This window comes from Rhipicephalus sanguineus, chromosome 4, assembly GCF_013339695.2.
Source record: "Rhipicephalus sanguineus isolate Rsan-2018 chromosome 4, BIME_Rsan_1.4, whole genome shotgun sequence".
Lineage (NCBI taxonomy): Eukaryota > Metazoa > Arthropoda > Arachnida > Ixodida > Ixodidae > Rhipicephalus > Rhipicephalus sanguineus.
Window position 1 is genome coordinate 110,725,656 of NC_051179.1, and position 18,476 is coordinate 110,744,131.

Here is an 18,476-nt window from a genome sequence, read left to right on the forward strand (position 1 = left end):
GCCGCAAAGTGGTTGGCAAAAAATTTACGGCTTCGAAGCAACTTAAAGGAATCAGTCATCTCATGAGACTGTCCGAGACGTGTGAATATTAAAGCTTACAGGCGTATTTTCCATTTGAAATAATGGATATATCGAACTATTTCGCGATCCCCTTCGCATCCGATGTGTCCGACGGTCGTCAAGTGAGGTGAAACTTGAGGCACCCGAGAGCGTGCGTTGCGTTAAAATGTCTGTGCATGCCCTGCTTTATGTTACCTCGCGAGTTTTCGCTTGAATTTATACAGATTGTTAAGACTATCAGCAGCGTTAAGAAATCCATCATCTGCGCATTTATTTGACCTGAAATGTAGCAGCTGGCGTTTGAAGTAGGCATCCGTAGCGGCGCCTCGTCGCAATAGTGCAGCAAGTTCACCATGCGATGGCGCTTCAGGCCACCTGATTCATTGGTATCTTGTAATAATCTCTCTTGGCATAATTAAGTTTCTCCATGACAATATTCCAAGTGGCTTGCTCTGTAGATCTAATGTTGAGGGTTGCTGCAGGCAGAAGAATTGAAGAAAGCTTTGCTATGCACTTGCGCATTTATTAGACGTTTGGGTGCTCGTACGGTGACTGGAGACTGCGTGGGCGCCTTTTTTGTAATCAAAGAAGACAAAGCATCAGGTAACGTATGTGGCAGTTGCGATTTCTCTGCTGGTGGGCTTCGCTGCACAACGAATCGTCGATGCACAGTACATGTTTTGTGGCGTAACACAGCTGCAATGCCATAAAGCGGACTATAGTGAATCTGTCATCTTGTAGCACGTATATATAATGTAAATATATAGTGCATTGAATCCAAGAGGCAGTGCAAGCATGGCGTAAACAAGCAGGGTACGAGTCAAAATATGGGCGATGTGCGCAGCACAGATTTCTTTGCGTTCCACAACGAAGGAATTGCTTTGTAAGTTTTACCGCTACACAGGGTTGTAATGCGACGAAAACTAAATACCACGCTGTGAAGCTTGCTACCTGAAAGAGTATCGCCAGGTTCCTTATACTCAGTATGTATCAAGACATGTACCAACTATATTTAAGCTTCAGACAGGCATTTTATGCATTTTTAATTACGGGTATATCGAACTATTTAGCGATGCCATTTGATTCCGATGTATACGTGTTTTAATGTATATACACTTAGCCGACAGTGTGTATTCGTAACACATTGGTCGGTTTAGCGAAGCATTATGTGGTGAGGAGCATTGATTTTCCTGGCGTAAAAAAATACTTTTTTTATTATATGATATTTAGGAGATGGTGCTTCTGTATAGCACCGGCCATTCCTTTTCACTGATGACAGGATATCTGAAAAGCACAGCAATGAAAAAATATATTTTAAAAAGAACAGCTAGGCAGAGTTCATATATGTCCGTATACAACAGAAAAAAGTTATTCACAATGGTGTTTCATATATCTTCTTGATACAGCACGCATGCGATAGGAGCCATGTATGCATATGCGACATATAACGGTTGAGGATGGCCTAGATCCATCACCACGATGTGTTCGGTAGGCACCGGGAACTCCACTAATCTGATGATAAAATAAGCAATCTGCATCGCTGCGCCTCCTAGTACACACATACTGTGCTCCAAGTAGGGAGGCCGGCTTCGGCGTGACGCTCGTTCGCGTGGTGGCTCATCGTCACAAGCATTTGCTTAAAGCAAGCAATAATATTGATTATTCGGTGACTATGACTTAATATTGGAGCTAAACGTTTTTCCAAGGCACCTGGTGGGAAAAGCTGGCTTTTCTGAAACCACAAAATTAGGCCCAAACAGCAGCTCATATCAATACATAGCATGCTAGCTGTTCCGATCATGTCTCAAACTTCGTCGTCCAAAAAGAACCAGCTTCGTAAACTAATGCTCTTGATACGCCAGCAAGGTTAACACAAAAAGGAAACATAATGCACTGTGCGGCTATGCCTGCGCAGTGATCTCATTGAGCTGAAACAAAACTGATTCCCCCTCCTTGCGAACTGCGTGCCCCTTAGTCAAAAAGTGGCCCTTCCCAAAGAAAGCTGCAAGGATGCACCTTCATTCGTGCGTCCAATAATTCAAGCCAACTGCGTTTCCATGGTTAAATTGGTTAAATCGCACCATCAACGTCTCGCACGCACTTAAAGCCACGTAGAGCCCTACGTACATCTCGCTTGAAATTTCCTGGGGACAGCACCGAAAAGTGGTCTGGTAACGCGGGCATGTTTTGGTGGCTTTTTAGTCGCTCCCTCGCCACTGGTAGGTCTCTTCGTATACCTCTCATAGGGACGCATAATTCAAACCTTCTGCAGACGCTTCGTTTTTTTTTTCGCGTGCTGTGCGTGGCGCGCTTTTTTTTTTCGCTGCGCGCGCGTGCTACGCTCTTTTTTTTTTCGCGAGCGCGCGCGTGCTGCGCTTTTTATTTTTTTTTGCGTGCGCGCGCGTACTGTGCTTGGTTGCGCATGTTTTTCTGTCTGCTCGTGGTGCGCAGTGCGTTTGAATGCACGCAGCCTGCATGATCCAGAGCATAAGGGATGACTTCCACCCACACCATATCTGTGACTTCGTTTTACAGCGAAAGCTGTTATGAGATCATTTCACCGGCCGTTTTTGGCGCCGTAGTTGTCCGCCGCCGCCACCGCCGGTGTCCGTAACCAGTATCGCTCGAAATAAGAAAATAAAACGAAATAGGAAAAGAATTCCAGGATGGAACGAGGTTCGAACCTGGGCCCTCTGCGTGGGAGCCCTGTATTCAACCTCTGAGCCATGAAATATACTGAGTATGTGCAGCGCAATGGTACGAAGACAAGAGAAGACACACAAACGACATAGACTGGCGCTGTCGAAGACAAGAGAAGACACACAAACGACATAGACTGGCGCTGTCGAAGACAAGAGAAGACACACAAACGACATAGACTGGCGCTGTCGAAGACAAGAGAAGACACACAAACGACATAGACTGGCGCATGCCGGTGGTTGAAAATGCTTTGCAAAAAGGCCCTATACAGGCTTCATGTCGGGAAAGAACCACATTAGCATAGGCAATATAGCGTGGTAGAAGAGTAAAATAAGCACCAAGAGTCGCACAACGCGAATTCTGTAACCAGGCGTCACATAATGATGATGATGATGATGATGATGCTCCTTGATCCGAATTGCGCAACGAGTAGGTTGTTGAATGCTTCCAACCCATTACAAAGGGCTCTGCCATAATTCTTCATCATCATCAGGCACAGCATCAACAAAGTGCGCATAATGCCTTACATGCGTTTAGCAAGTACCAACGCTCTCTGTAGAATGACGAAAAATGGCACAGTGCCTGCTGACCTACTTCTCAAAAATTACAATGATTTATAGCGTTGTGGGTTCCCCGCTAGTGCACTTGTATTGGTTGCCAAGGAAGCCCATAAGCGCATGATCCATTTCCTCGGGGTCTCAGTAAAGTTCTTCGACCCCTCCCTCATCTCTCTCCCACGTCAAAGTATGACAGGAGAGTAAAAAGTGACCGGGAGTCACCCAATGCAAATTACATAACTGGTGGGCCGTTTAAAGCTTCCAACCCATTACAAAGAACTGAGCCATAATTCTTCATCGTCATCAGTCGTCGCGTCAACAAAGTGCACATAATGCCTTACAGATGTGTAGCTGGTGCCTCGCTTCTCCGCAGAATGACGAATAATGGCTTAGTAGGTGCTTCCCAACTTCACAAAAATTGTGATTTGTGGCGTAGTGGGTACCTTTCTAGCGTACTTGTATTGTAGCCCCAAGAGAGCTTACAACGGGATCTAGAAACGCCGCTCTTCCAGCTTTCGCTGTGACTGTGCTGCGGTTTCAGCGCAGGCCTGGCGTTTTTATTGCTCCGTTTACGAAAATCAAGATTCGCACATAATGGGGCACGATACGGGTTCAGGAGAACAGAAGGAAAGAATGCACAGTGTGTCCATGATTAAACAGCACAAAAGTTTATTGTAAAATTAAGAAATTGGAAATTAAAAATAGAACAAAGTGAAATATGTAGGCCCTTTGACGTATACACATATAAGTAACACGATTTTTGTTTAGTACAACACTGACCAAAGTGCTCAGGAGCTTCTGATGCGACAGAGTCATGAAATTTAAAGAAATGTAGGCGAAATATCAGTGCATGCCAAAAACAATAAAGATGTGGAAAATACCTAAATATGGAATAATAATGCTGTGAACTACTTATTAACCGCTGTACTAACACGAAATATAAAACAACTAGATATACATATGCTCAGATGTTGCACAAATATACATCAATTGCTGGACACCATCACTACTGATAAACAAGATGAAAAAGCAGATTTAGCAGAGTAAGCAGTACATCGTGCTAAAAAAGAGAAATACACATTATTTAGCACTTGACCACAACTTGACAGTTAGCTGGCGACAACGGCATGAAGGCGATAGTCAGTTTATGCAGCAGCACATAACAATCGAAGAAACGTGTATTACTCAATGGCCAGGTGAAATAAGTCCACTTCACAGCTTTTCTTTCACTGCTAATAGAATGCATAGCAGTAAGATAACGTCACTGAAGTGAGAATGTCATGCCGTGTACACTGAGCACTTCATTGAGATATACGCAAACAATAAAATTCTGCATATAGCACACTTGAAATACTCAAGGCTCACCAGAAAAAAAACAACTCTCATGTCTACACATGAAGGTTATTCGGTTTTTCTATAGGTAATTACAGATATAATACATAAACATGAAGAGTACTTTTTCAGGTGTAAGTGCGTAGAATGAACATTCACGCACTGAAAGAAAGCACTGGGGCAAAGAAGAAAGCTGGTGCACTTGAAGTTGCGGATCGAGACTTCGCAGACAGCATATTCTATAGTTGTTAACCCTTCTTTGGGCAAACGCATCACCTGTGGCCTTCTCGATAACTCCGACAACGTTTACGTCCGCCAGAAAAGCACTTGCAAACTATGAATGCCAACGAGACAAATTACGCAGTTGCATCATGCAAACGTAGTTTCGTCGTCTCGGTATAGTGCAACTTGAGGTACACAGAGACTCAGAAACGCGTATTTTAATGAAGGCGAGTGATAAACAGGCAGAAAAATGCAAAACGCACTTCCAAGGACGCCGGAAAGCAGATGATTTTTCAAAGGCTCCTTTATCTTTGTTAGACACAATAATAATGAGAACTAACAGACAATAACGCCAAGGAAAGTACAGGGGGTGTTATCTGTAGTATTTAGAATATAAATGTGAAGAAAGTAAAGTGGACGAAAAGATGACTTGCCGCCGGCAGGGACCGAACCTGCGACCTTCGAATAACGCGTCCGATGCTCTACCACTGAGCTACGGCGGCGGTCATCCTCCCGTCCACTTTCTGCGGTATATATGATGATTTTAAACCTAGGAGCGTTAGTCAGCGCCAATCGCAGCCATGGCGGCGAGTGTGCAACACTCTTTTTTTTGCCTGTTGGCGTCACGTAGCACGTGATCTTTTTACGAGTTGGCAGCTGACCAATAATCCCTCGCATACTACCTGAAGGCATTAAGTCTGCCAGGACGAGACCCTCGCTATGAATGAAGGAAAGCAGATGATTTTTCAAGGGCTCGTTTATCTTTGTTAGACACAATAATAATGAGAACTAACAGACAATAACGCCAAGGAAAGTACAGGGGGTGTTATCTGTAGTATTTAGAACATAAATGTGAAGAAAGTAAAGTGGACGACAAGATGACTTGTCGCCGGCAGGGACCGAACCTGCGACCTTCGAATAACACGTCCGATGCTCTACCACTGAGCTACGGCGGCGGTCATCCTCCCGTCCACTTTCTGGGGTATATATGATGATTTTAAACCTAGGAGTGTTAGTCAGCGCCAACCGCAGCCATGGCGGCGAGTGTGGACCACTCTTTTTTTGCCTGTTGGCGTCACGTAGCACGTGATCTTTTTACGAGTTGGCAGCTGACCAATAATCCCTCGCATACTACCTGAAGGCATTAAGTCTGCCAGGACGAGACCCTCGCTATGAATGAAGGAAAGCATATCATTTTTCAAGGGCTCGTTTATCTTTGTTAGACACAATAATAATGAGAACTAACAGACAATAACGCCAAGGAAAGTACAGGTGGTGTTATCTGTAGTATTTAGAATATAAATGTGAAGAAAGTAAAGTGGACGAAAAGATGACTTGCCGCCGGCAGGGACCGAACCTGCGACCTTCGAATAACGCGTCCGATGCTCTACCACTGAGCTACGGCGGCGGTCATCCTCCCGTCCAAGGACGCAGTCACGTCAGAGACGCCAAAGTTAAACTATGAGTCTAAAGTGCTTTATTTTCGCTGCTTCTTGGTACAACGATATTAGCTGCAACACCGCGCTCTTCACGATTCAGCCATATTTAAAAACAACTGTTGACCAACTGCAATGGAGCTATATATGTGCGGCTGCGAACGCAAACCGCATACTCACCTATAGTTTTTCGGATCATGGAAGAATCTTGCGGAACTCGGTCTTGAAGTATCCGTGCACCGCTGCATGATGTACGAATAGTTCGTGCCGTTAACTATCACGGCGGCAAGAGCGCACAACACGCAAACGCCGCAAAAACTGCACACGCTGGCGAACGGTCGCTTCGTGTAACGGAACATCACGAAACTTCATATCAAGGGCGGCGACTAGGACGGGCTCCGATATGGCGGCGGCGGAGCACGGCTGACCGTAACGACCACTCCAATAAGTCTCAAGAGCGAACAATGACCTGCCAACCTCAACAGGAGACTTGCAGGTGTCCCCCAAGCATAGCCTGCCTCCACGGCCAACCTGGTGCACGCGCTCAACGCTCGCTTCTTGCTTCAACGGAGCTTTGGACGAATTCAAAACTAGCGTCGCGGCTGCCATTGGCTGCTTTCATTTTGGCTCGCCATCGACTCTAGCGCCAATTTCCCCTTCAGTTATCACACTTCTGGTTGGCGGCCCATTTTCAAGATGGTGGCGATGACGTAAGTGTTTCCGACCGTTGGCATGGCTCTATGAAAGTGTCCGCTGTTTACCAAGTTTCCCTTTCTCTATGGTGCGGCTCCCAGCGAGCGTTAGGCCTAGCGTACCGGCCGAGTCCGTCTACATGCCACAGGCGCTTCTTGGTTTAAGCACACACAATTCCATCGTGTAAGAATTACTGTAAAGTATAGTCTGTACATCCGTTACCTTAAAATAACCATTTATTTCTTGTTTACGGTGTCCGCACAAGGAGCGATGACCATCGATGCGACGCGCTTTCAGCAACGAACGCAGGCTCACCGAAAGCAGCCGGCCGCACTCGCCGGTACTTCTCTGACTCATACGTCAGAACACATACGTGTCAACTGGTACGCGTTCGTGAACTTACACACCGGCATCTTTTTTTCAACAAATTGCATTTGTTCTTGCTGAGCGATTTTATAGTTGTAGTGATCGATAGAACTGCAAATCCGAATACAGGCACGCCCGCTCCGCAGTAATATCGACGCTCGCGCGAGGAAACTACTCCGTATGAATTCATGTAGGCGCGTGTTTATCGAACGAGTCATCATAAAGCTTCTGTACATGTTGATCATAAGCAAGGGCGAGAAACCGCTATTAAAAATCGACAGTAACAGCCGTCAAACTGTACCCTGCTCCTCGATCTATTTAATATTTTTCGGAGTTAAAATGGGAATTTTCAAAGAAACTTAGCACTCTTCCCATTTTGGGCATTTCATTCGTTGCCGGCAACCCTTTGTGTGTGTCTAATAAAGCAGTAAGCTTGATTTGGAAAGGAAGACCGCATCTTCCTTGAATACGCGAAATCAAAATATGAAACGAAACGCTCTCTTACTGCGTTGACTAGCCTTTTTACAGCAACGCCGACATGACTCAGCGTAGCGCAGTGGTAGAGAAGTCGCTTGGAGATCAAGAGGTGGCGAGTTCGAATCCTCGTTGTGGAGCTTTTTTTTCTTTTTTTATTGTACTAATGCTTTCTATATGACTTTCTTTGCGAATATATTTATGTAGGGCACGTAGGCATCGCCGTTGTAGCGTTGTAGAGCCGTTTTGCGCTTGAGTACCCAGCGCCTCCCAGTAAAACGGTGCTCCAGCGGCCCAGTATCCAGCGCGATGCTGGGCCCATAATCAGGCATGGCACTGGACGCTGGTACATAGTGGCGCTGGGTTTTGCAATACGGAGATCACTCCTTTCGCAAACGCGGCCGCTCCAGCGAGCGAAGTGACCTTCGTGTGGTCTATAGCTTCAACACAAACTTTGCGGTGAAAGTACAAGACGTACAAAACTCCCCCTCAAGAGATAATCATGCGAGCACGGTCGACCACGCCCTGAATGCCAAAGTACAAGTGGAAGGCGCACCTCTCTACTGCAGCGAAACACTAGACATAATGTTGGTTTTGCATATGTATGCGTAATTGTACATTTCACATCAGTTACTGGTGCATATAGAATCTAGAAAATATGTACAGCTCTATCATCTCGTGCATGCAAACCTATTGGAATCTCCGATGCGATTTGGAAAGTTCCCAGACGTGGCAATATGTGTTGTGCCATGCCACAACAACTACCATTTGTACGGAGAAGAGAAAAAGTACCCATATCACCTTGTTAGCTCAGTGTCATGGCCAATCGCTCAGCAGGGCTTATGGGCTCTCTTACAACGTGCTTCCTCTCGAGGTCTTGTTTCAAGAGACTTAAAAGAAAGTCGAACTGGTAGGGCATCAAGCGGTAATACTTTGGAAGTATTCCATATCGCCTCGTCTCATTCTCTGCATATGGGTAAAAAGAAATGCTTTTCAGCTATTGCAGAAGATTTTCTCAAGCAACTGAAGTTTCAAAGTCAATGTGACCAACTTCAAGAAAAGAAAATGCGTGACACTTCCAAAAGAAATGCTACTTACCGTCGTAAAATATTCGCTTTCAGCGTGGCGCTTCTTCCACGACGGCCTCACCCACCACCGGCGCTGTCGTTTTTTTTTTTGTATCTTTTGAATTAATAGAACCTTCTTTTTCAAGAGGAGCAACCTTCTGCGGCGGTCAAGGCGCAGCATCGTGAAAATAGGGCACACGTACCGCTTCTTCGCACGACGCCACACAGGACAACACGACGACCAAGCCGCTGCCACTTCGACCGCCGTTGCCAACACTTCAACATGCAGTCTTCTAGTTTTGGACAATACTTATTCTGTGCTTGTTGAATATTGTTTATTGCAATCGCACGTAACAAGTTTTAACCGTAGTTGGTAACTATAAGTGTGAGTATTGCTTTCAGCAAAAAAAAGAGCACTTTTATTGAACAAGCCTTCGAAGCTAACCCGGCGAACATAGAAAGTGGCCAAGCAACCACTACACCGCTACATCGTGGGCGGAGCTTCAGAATACGACGCACCCCGCAGCCCTGGTACCATGTGTCGCAAATAGTCGCATGCGGCAAATCGGACTGCGGTGCGCCGCACGGCAAATCGCATCCGAAATCGCACCATGTGTCCAGCACTTTGCGTCGTGATTCCGTGCTGCGGAGAGCGGCCGCCCTTTCCCGCTCCCTCGGCAGCCTCAGAATATCCAGCACTAGCCGACCTCGGCCAGTCACGTGCGATTACTTGTACCTAGGATTGATGCGAGCAATGCACGAGCGACGTTCATTGTTTTTGTTGTATGTGTTGAGTAACATCTGCGGCGCCTGTTTTTTTTTTCTGTTTCTTTTTATCGCTCGGCGTGTGCGCGATGCGCCGCATACTTTCATGTGTCTCGTGTTGTTTGTATACGTTTGCGCACGATCTGCTTGTCATAAATACAGTAATCCCGCTTCACGAAACATTCATGTTTAAAGCAAAATTTTTTAAAGCGCACATAAAACGAGGACAGAATAACTAAGAATTTGACAGGACAGCGCCTACGTCTTCTGTCCTCGTTTTATGTGCGCTTAAAAAGCTCTTGCTTTAAACATGAATGCTCACCAACTAGCCCATCTCGCCCTCTTTTCACAAAACAGTTTTGTTTTAATGAACGCCTTAGACTACACCATTAATGGGAACTAACAGACAATAACGCCAAGGAAAGTATAGGGGCTGTTATGTGTAGTATTTAGAATGTAAATGTGAAGGAAGTAAAGTGGACGAAAAGATCACTTGCCGCCGGCAGGGACCGAACCTGCGACCTTCGAATAACGCGTCCGATGCTCTACCACTGAGCTACGGCGGCGGTCATCCTCCCGTCCACTTTATGGGGTATATATGTGCATTTATACCTTGGAGTGTTAGTCAGCGCCAATCGCAGCCATGGCGGCGAGTGTGGAACACTCTTTTTCTGCCTTTCTGCCTTCTGACGGGAGGATGACCGCCGCCGTAGCTCAGTGGTAGAGCATCGGACGCGTTATTCGAAGGTCGCAGGTTCGGTCCCTGCCGGCGGCAAGTCATCTTTTCGTCCACTTTACTTTCTTCACATTTACATTCTAAATACTACACATAACACCCCCTATACTTTCCTTGGCGTTATTGTCTGTTAGTTCCCATTAATATTGTGTCTAACAAAGAAAACGAGCCCTTAAGAGTCATCTTCTTTCCTTTAGACTACACCAATAATTTGATTTTTTCGGCGTTAACATACTTGGCAAGCGCACGCGTTTTCAGTCTTGCAAAGCACTTATAGCACTTATCAATACAACAATCAATATAAGAAAGCATGGAAGTTAATTTTTTCAGCAGTTTAGCAAACATGATACCACTGGACAGTGCATGCGTGAAAGTACGATAATATATATTACTGGAGTTCTACGTGTCGAAACCACCATATATGATTATGAGGCACGCCGTAGTGTGGGACTACTGATTAATTTCGATCAACTGGGCGTTTTTAACGTGCACCCGAACATAAGCACATGGGTGTTCTTTGCCTTTCGCCCCCATCGATATGCGGTCGCCGTAGTTCTATTTGAACGTTAAACTGCATCATAATTGCACATCTCTGAAAAATAAACGTAACTGTAGCAGATAAGTATGTAGGTACAGCGTGCTAAAATATTACAGAACACGTAGTGTGGGTAGCGTTTTTTTTTTCCATAATTCGCGCGGTGTAGCACTAGTTTCTCTTCTCAAGTAACCGAGCTGCCGCGACGCCATGAGCCACTGACGTCGCTCTCCATGTTGTAACTTTGCCTTTTCCCGCTCTCCCTCTTCTTCCTCGCTCCGGGTGGTCGCAACACCAAAGCAGTGCCGTAGATAACGAAAGTGACAGTGGCAGATTGATGACACTGAGGGGCGGCGACTCGCGGGAGAGGGAGAGGGGGCTCCCCTTTTGGGGCGCGACTCGTGAGAGTGAGGATGTACGCGCCAGTTGCAAAGAGAGGACCAAACCGACAGGCTGGGTTTTTCACTTTAACGGTTCCCAACCTTTTTGTATTCCTCGGCGAAGCAGTTTTTAGAGTGCGTTTTGCCTTTGTTACTGTTTATATTAAAGACAGTTTACATTCAACGAAGACGTACAACGACTGTTTTTATGCGACACTCCAAAGAACACGGTCCGGTGCGAGGCCATCTTGTCTTGTTCCTTCGCACGACCCACATTGTAACATACTTGTAGAATTGAGGCGGCCGTTACCGCATCAGAAGCATCGTCATTGAAGGGCCAGCAGTTGTACGAATCCATGGCTCATCGTCATACTTGTGGTCAACGCTTATATAGAATGTGAACAGATGTTAACACCAAACGGTCAAACCACTACGAAGTAGACCCTACAAAGGCGACAGAATCTGACTGAAGTCCCTCTATCTTTCAAAAGTAGCGAAAGGTCTTGATCCAGCCGCCGCGATCCGCGATAGGCCGCTTGGCGACACGTGACCTTCTCGCCTTCGCGCCCCGACCAAAGGGTCCAGCGGTGGCAGTGCTGTGCCGGCGATAGGTAGGATCACACTGAGTTTTCAAGCGTGGAGTTGGGCGATTTAACAAGTAAAGAGTACTTCACGCGCCTCTGTCACATTGTTGTTGCAAACTAGAAGCGTTTATGTACCTGAAGTTCAATGGACGCAGAAATTCTGCGTTTGAATTTAATGTTTGGAGTGTGACGTGCTAGTATGTCGGGTCTCTGTGCCTTCGGTTGCCTCACCGCGCGGAGGACGGAAAAAAGCTTTTCATTCCTTTTTCGTTCGGTGACAAAAAATATATGCTGAAGGCCCAACAAAATCAGTCGCAAGAAATTTTTGCCCACAGAAAACACCCGGCTATGCGAAGTTAGTGATTTTGCAATGGTTATAACTTCAAACAGCCTTTCACCTGGCCGGCGTGTTTTTCGTGCATATGCATGAGCATTATCTCAGCAACGCTATTTTTGCTTCGGCATTCTTTATGCCATATATTTGTGGGCAGTAAATGCAGAGTCACACCCCGTGTCTCTAACATTAAATTGCTCGGAACCCTATACAGCTGCAATTGCTTTTTCTCACCGGGGTGGCTTCAGCATTAAAAGCTCACAGGGAAAGGAGAATTTGGGATTAGTTTTTGCCACACCTTGCCGGGTTTTACCGCACTGCTGTGTGCGAGATCGTTTATAGGTCCTCGTTAAAGCATGCCGCGTGATGTTTTCCCTAGAGGACCACATTGATTTTGACAAGTTGGAACAAACAGTACCGCAAGGCACTGGGAGGAAAAAAATTAAACCATATATGCCGCGCCGAACATCTTTGCTAATTTGCCAAGGCAGAAGGAACGGAAGCAACGCTGCAAACGAATGAGGGGGGATCAGTGCTCACAACAAATCTTCGAAAAAAAGTTTGCTGTGAATTCATGCAATAAAACCCAGTTTTTCAAAAAGTGCTCTTTTATCCTCTTGCATCTCTACAAAAATCCACCAAACTCAGCTTTCCTAGTTGTAGTCTGGTTTTAGGGCCTGTATGTGTATACATACAGCATACAGTAGGTGTATACAAACATATATTCCACAAATGCAGTGCAACTGCATTTGTGAAATATCCCCCCTTCTCCTAAGTAAACCTCTTAGAGTATAAACAAGATAAGCTTAGTTAAAAATACCATGTAACCGTGGGAAGACTTCCGAACGCTGACAATCACAGTCGCACCAATAATAGCACGTATTTTGCGCTACCCACTACAAGAGCGCTGGGTGCCCGATGAATAGCACTGACAATTGGGCGAGTTGGTACAGATGCATGGCTTCAGAACGGCGCAACAAGGAAGACGAAAATACGAAAGATCACACGAACACTTGTGTTCGTGTGATCTTTCGTATTTTCGTCTTCCTTGTTGCGCCGTTCTGAAGCCGTGCCCGATGTAGTTTCCGAAAGTAGCAGTGCGCTCGAACTAGAAAACAAGCACTTTTAGCTAACTTTAATACCACCTGTACTTCAAGTTACGCTGAATGTCAAAATATGCAAAGGCAAAAAATAACTGCCCTGCATGACAGTTGCTGGTGGGAACCCGCTCGGAACCTGCTTCGGAAACGCACGCATTTTATTTCAATGTTTAACGTGCTCCGTGCTCGTTAAAGTTATTGTCCCTGTAGTTTGATAACTGATGAGCATCTTAGGCCACAAATGTTAATAGTTTAACGGCTCAAGCGAGCATCGAGTTCGGTTTCAGGCGCCCTCAATATGTGAGGGAGCGAGCGGCGCGTCGTCTGCTGTCGCCGCTCCTTCGACCCCTCGAGAGGGCGCGCGTGTAGTTGTCGCTACCTTTAAAAATACAGGGACCTTAAATCTGACCTGTATGCTGCGCCATCCCGCAGTAACTATGAAAAATAAAGAAATCAGAGAGGGAAATTTTATCTGTGGCCGCTGTCGAAAGATGGCGCTACTTCAATATGTCTGCTTGCTTGAAATGCGAGCGCTTAGCGTAGACAAGGACGTAAAGAAATAACACACGAACAGGCGCTTGAGAATGTGTCGCCGGAATGGCATGAACGGTTCTCGATATGGTCGTTTTTGCATTAACTTAATGACTCTGTAATCATATCGTTCATTATTATGCGGCTTTATATTAACTGGTGCGCTTGGCTAAGCCATAGCTACAATTTAATAACGTCGGCGTATAATGCTATGCAGCCATGAAATGGTAAAAAGTTCAAGAAATATGACGCATCACTCGTGCCGCCATGGCAACGGTCGGAAAAACTGCTGCTCAGGCGTCCCAAAAAATTACGTCATCGCTACGTGATCGCTACCATCTTGAAAATGGGCCCCCAACCAGAAGTGCGATAACTGAAGGCGAAATTGGCGCTAGAGTCGATGACGAGTCAGAATGAAAGCAGCCAATGGCAGCCTGCCACCGTGCCGGCAAAGCCGAGCGCCCCGCGCCGGTCGCGCGCGCGCCGTGATGCTAGTTTTGAATTCCTCGAAAGTTCCGTTGTAGCGTGAAGCGAGCGTTGAGCGCGGGCATCAGGCTGGCCGTGCAGGCTTGCCGGACACCTGTAAGTCTCCCGTTGAGGTTGGCGGGTCATTTTGTTGGCTCTTGACAATTGTTGGAGTGGTCGTTATGGTCAGCCGTGCTCCGCCGCCGCCGAATTGGAGCCCATCCTAGCCGCCGGCCTTGATATGAAGTTTCATGATGTTCCGTTACATTAAGCGACCGATGGCCGGCGTGTTCAGTTTTTGCGGTATTTGCTTGTTGTGCGCTCTTGCTGCCGTGATGGTTAACGGCACGCACCATTCGTAAATTATGCAGCGGTGCATGGATACTTCAAGACCGAGTTCAGCAAGATTCTTTTCCATGATCCAAAAAACTATAGGTGAGTATGCGGTTTGCGTTCGCAGCCGCACATACATAGCTTCACTGCATTTGGGCAAAAGTTCTTTTTAAACATGGCTGAATCGTGAAGAGCACGATGCTGAAGTTACTACCGTTGTATTGTACCAAGAAGCAGCGAAAATAAAGCACTTTAGACTCATAGTTTAACTGCTGCGTCTCTGACGTCGCTGCGTACTTGGAAGTGCGTTTTGCATTTTTTTTGCCTGTTTCTCACTCGCCATCTTTTAAATACACGTTTCTGAGTCTCTGTGTATCTCAACTGGCACTATACCGAGACGACGAAACTACGTTTGCGTGATGCTACTGCGTAATTTGTCTCGTTCGAATTCATAGTTCGCAACTGCTTTTCTGCGGGACGTAAACGTTTTCGGAGTTATCGAGAAGGCCACAAGCGATGCGTTTGCCCAAGGAAGGGCTAACAACTATAGGATCTGCTCTCTGCGAAGCCTCGATCCGCAACTTCAAGTGCACCAGCTTTCTACTCTGCCCCCAGTGCTTTCTTTCGGTGCGTGAATGTTCATTATATGTACTTACAGCTGAAAAAGTACTATTTGTGTTTATGTATTATCTAGGTAATTACCTATAGAAGAACCGTTCGAAGAACCTTCATGTGTAGATATGAGAGTTGTTTTTCTGGTGAGCCATGAGTATTGCAAGTGTCCTATACGCAGAATTTTACTGTTTGCGTTTATCTCAACGAAGTGCTCAGTGTACACGGCATGACATTCTCACTTCAGTGACGTTATCTTACAGCTATGCATTGTATTCGCGGTGAAAGAAAAGCTGTGTAGTAGACTTATTTCACCTGGTCATTGAGTAATAAGCGTTTCTTCGAATGTTATGCTGCATAAATTGACCATCGCCTTCATGCCGTTGCCGCCAGCTAACTGTCAAGTAGTGGTCAAGTGCCAAATAATGTATGCGTTGTAGTGCTTACTCTGCTAAATGTACTTTTTCATTTATTTTGCTTATCAGTAGTGAAGGTGTCCAGCATTCCATATATATTTATGCAACATCTGAGCATATATATATACATATATATATATACATATATATATATATATATATATATATATATATATATATATATATATATATATATATATATATATATATATATATATATATATATCAAGTTGTTTTGTGTTTCGTATTATTACAGTGGTTAATAAGTAATTCATTGCAATATTATTCCATATTTAGGTATTTTGTGCATACTTATCATGCACTGACATTTCGCCGACATTTTTTTAAATTTCATGACTCTATCACATCAGAAGCTCCTGTGCACTTTGATCAGTATTGTACTAAACAAAAATCGTGTTACTTATATGTGTATACGTGAAAGGGCCTACATATTTCAGTGTGTTCAATTTTTAATTTCCAATTTCTGAACTTTACAATGAACTTCTGGGGCTGTTTAATCATGGACACACTGTGCATTCTTTCCTTCTGTTCTTCTGCTGAATTTGTATCGTGGCCCATTATGTGCGAATCTTGAATTTCGGAAACGGAGCAATAAAACGAAGTCACAGATATGTTGTGGCTGGAAGACATCCCTTATGCTCTGGATCATGCAGGCTGCGTGCATTGAAACGCACTGCGCAGCCCGAGCGGACAGAAAAACATGAATGCGCGACCGAGCACAGCACGCGCGTGCACGCGAAAAAAAAAAAAGGACGCGCCACACACACGAAAAAAAAAAACAAGAAAACGGCGCGCGGCATGAAAGGAGAAAAAGCAGGCGCCAAGAAAAAAAAAGCGGCGCCCGGCATGAGAAAGCAAGCGCACTCCGAATAAAAAAAAGAAAAAGACGGCGCGAGGAGTGGGAGGAAGAGAGAGGGGGCAAGGGAGCGCGAGAAGCGAGCGGCTGTTGTTACTGTTGCCTTGACGACGTAAACAACGCAATCGTTACGTGACCGCTATTTCATCGCCGCCACTCACAAGGGCCGTAACTCAACGGCTCTCTTGGCGCTCTCGGCGCAAGCTTCGGCGAAGCGTTTGAACTTCGTATCCCTATGGGAGGTATACGAAGACACCCTCCCCTGATGACCATGGTCGGCCGTAATTCAAGAATAAGGGCCTATAGGTTATACAAATGAATGAATTGTGTACTGAATTCAGTGAGTGTGTGTACTATGTGTCTGCCTAGTGAACATGTGCGTATTAATAAAATGTGTATGAACCTTGCGGTGTCCTTGAATAATCTATGAATGTGCCGACCTCGCCGAAGTACCATAGTGAACTAAACAACGTACGCCGTCTCAGCAGAAAACAACTATACGAATTTAGAGAACGGAAACTATAGCTTTGGCTGTAGTACAGAAATAAGGTCAGTGGCGGCGTACTGAACTGCAATAGAGCGAGGCGAGATGGCGCTGCAAGTACTATCATCATCATTAGACAAACGCATTTTTGCAGCTGCTTCACCCTGGTCGCGCTACTGCGCTTCTTGCTCGCTGTAATATTTTGTTTTTGTCATTGCTAAACCGCGGCTCGCGTGTGCTGTAGTTATCGCCAGGTGATCAAACTGGCCTCGACTGGCAAAAACAACGTCAATCAAGTAAGGTCTATGTCGTTTTTTGTGAGTGCCCAAGCTCGTAGAAGAAATGTATACAATCAGGTCCAACCAAAACAAGTCATTCATACACATCGAAAGCTTTCAACCCGCACGTGTGTAATGAGTCTGAAAACTGGCAAATATGTGCATATAACTGAACATCGCTGAAAGAGCGTTGGTTTCATTCTGCTGTGGCGTTAGAGTTTAACAGCGTAGGTTTAGGGCAAGGTTTTTATCCTGCCGTTAGCTTTACGGCGCTTGCCAGGTTGCGTGGATCTTGAATTGAGAACACGGCGTGGAATCGGAAACGAAACGTGCGCTACGCCGACAGATAGTTGGCGCAGTGAGAGAAATGTAGTTTTGATAAATCTTTTACGAAAACAATCGCGGTTGCTTACAGTTCAGCATCTTTCTCGTACTGCGATGTCACCTTGAATGCGTTACAAATAAGCAATATCGCGTTGTGTTTACAGGGTAGGCACGAATTATGAATTCTTGGCCGCGAGGCCATGCGATAGGTATTATGCATTCAGGTAATAGTTGGAAGAAAATATTTCAGGCTTGTTTTGTTCCTCTTTATAGTTCAGTCACGCAGTTTCTACAGCTAGAATTTCTTGGCGCAAGTAGTAATCGGACTGCTGAATATGCAGCGAAGATGAATGCTAAAGGAACAGAGATATAAGGTGAGTGCTTACAGATTCAAAGAGCACAATTCTAAGAAGATAAGTTTTGGGCATGCATTGTACATCTTTGTTGGTGCTCGCACAGAACACTAAACAACCGCTTAGCCGTAAGCACAATCTCTGTATCACATAGCCATGTCGATAGAACTTGAGCACTCTGTCTCAAGCAAACACTCTCGAAATGAACTGGTGGGGTATGATGTGAACCTGTGCCAATGCTCGGTAAAATAACGGTCCTACACACACACACACATACATATATATATATATATATATATACAGGGTGTCCCAGCTATCTTTAGCCAAGGGTTAAAAAATACAATATTAGAGGCAGGCGAGTGAAATGACTTGCAAATTGCTGACAGCCACCTTGCGCACTACAGACAATTTTTTGTTTTGTAATTAACTAATTTGTTAATTAGGACGATTTAGCTAAATTGC

At 45.3% G+C, this 18,476-nt stretch overlaps 1 protein-coding gene and 1 non-coding gene across 2 annotated transcripts in view; one reads left to right on the top strand and one right to left on the bottom strand.

Moving 5' to 3' along the window:
* LOC119388941 (uncharacterized) overlaps positions 1-18,476 on the top strand; it is a 59,393-nt gene that overhangs the window by 8,401 nt on the left and 32,516 nt on the right. The window lies entirely within an intron of this gene.
* Positions 5,756-5,827, bottom strand: Trnat-ugu (transfer RNA threonine (anticodon UGU)). The gene has a single exon. It is a non-coding gene; the product is annotated as a tRNA-Thr (tRNA).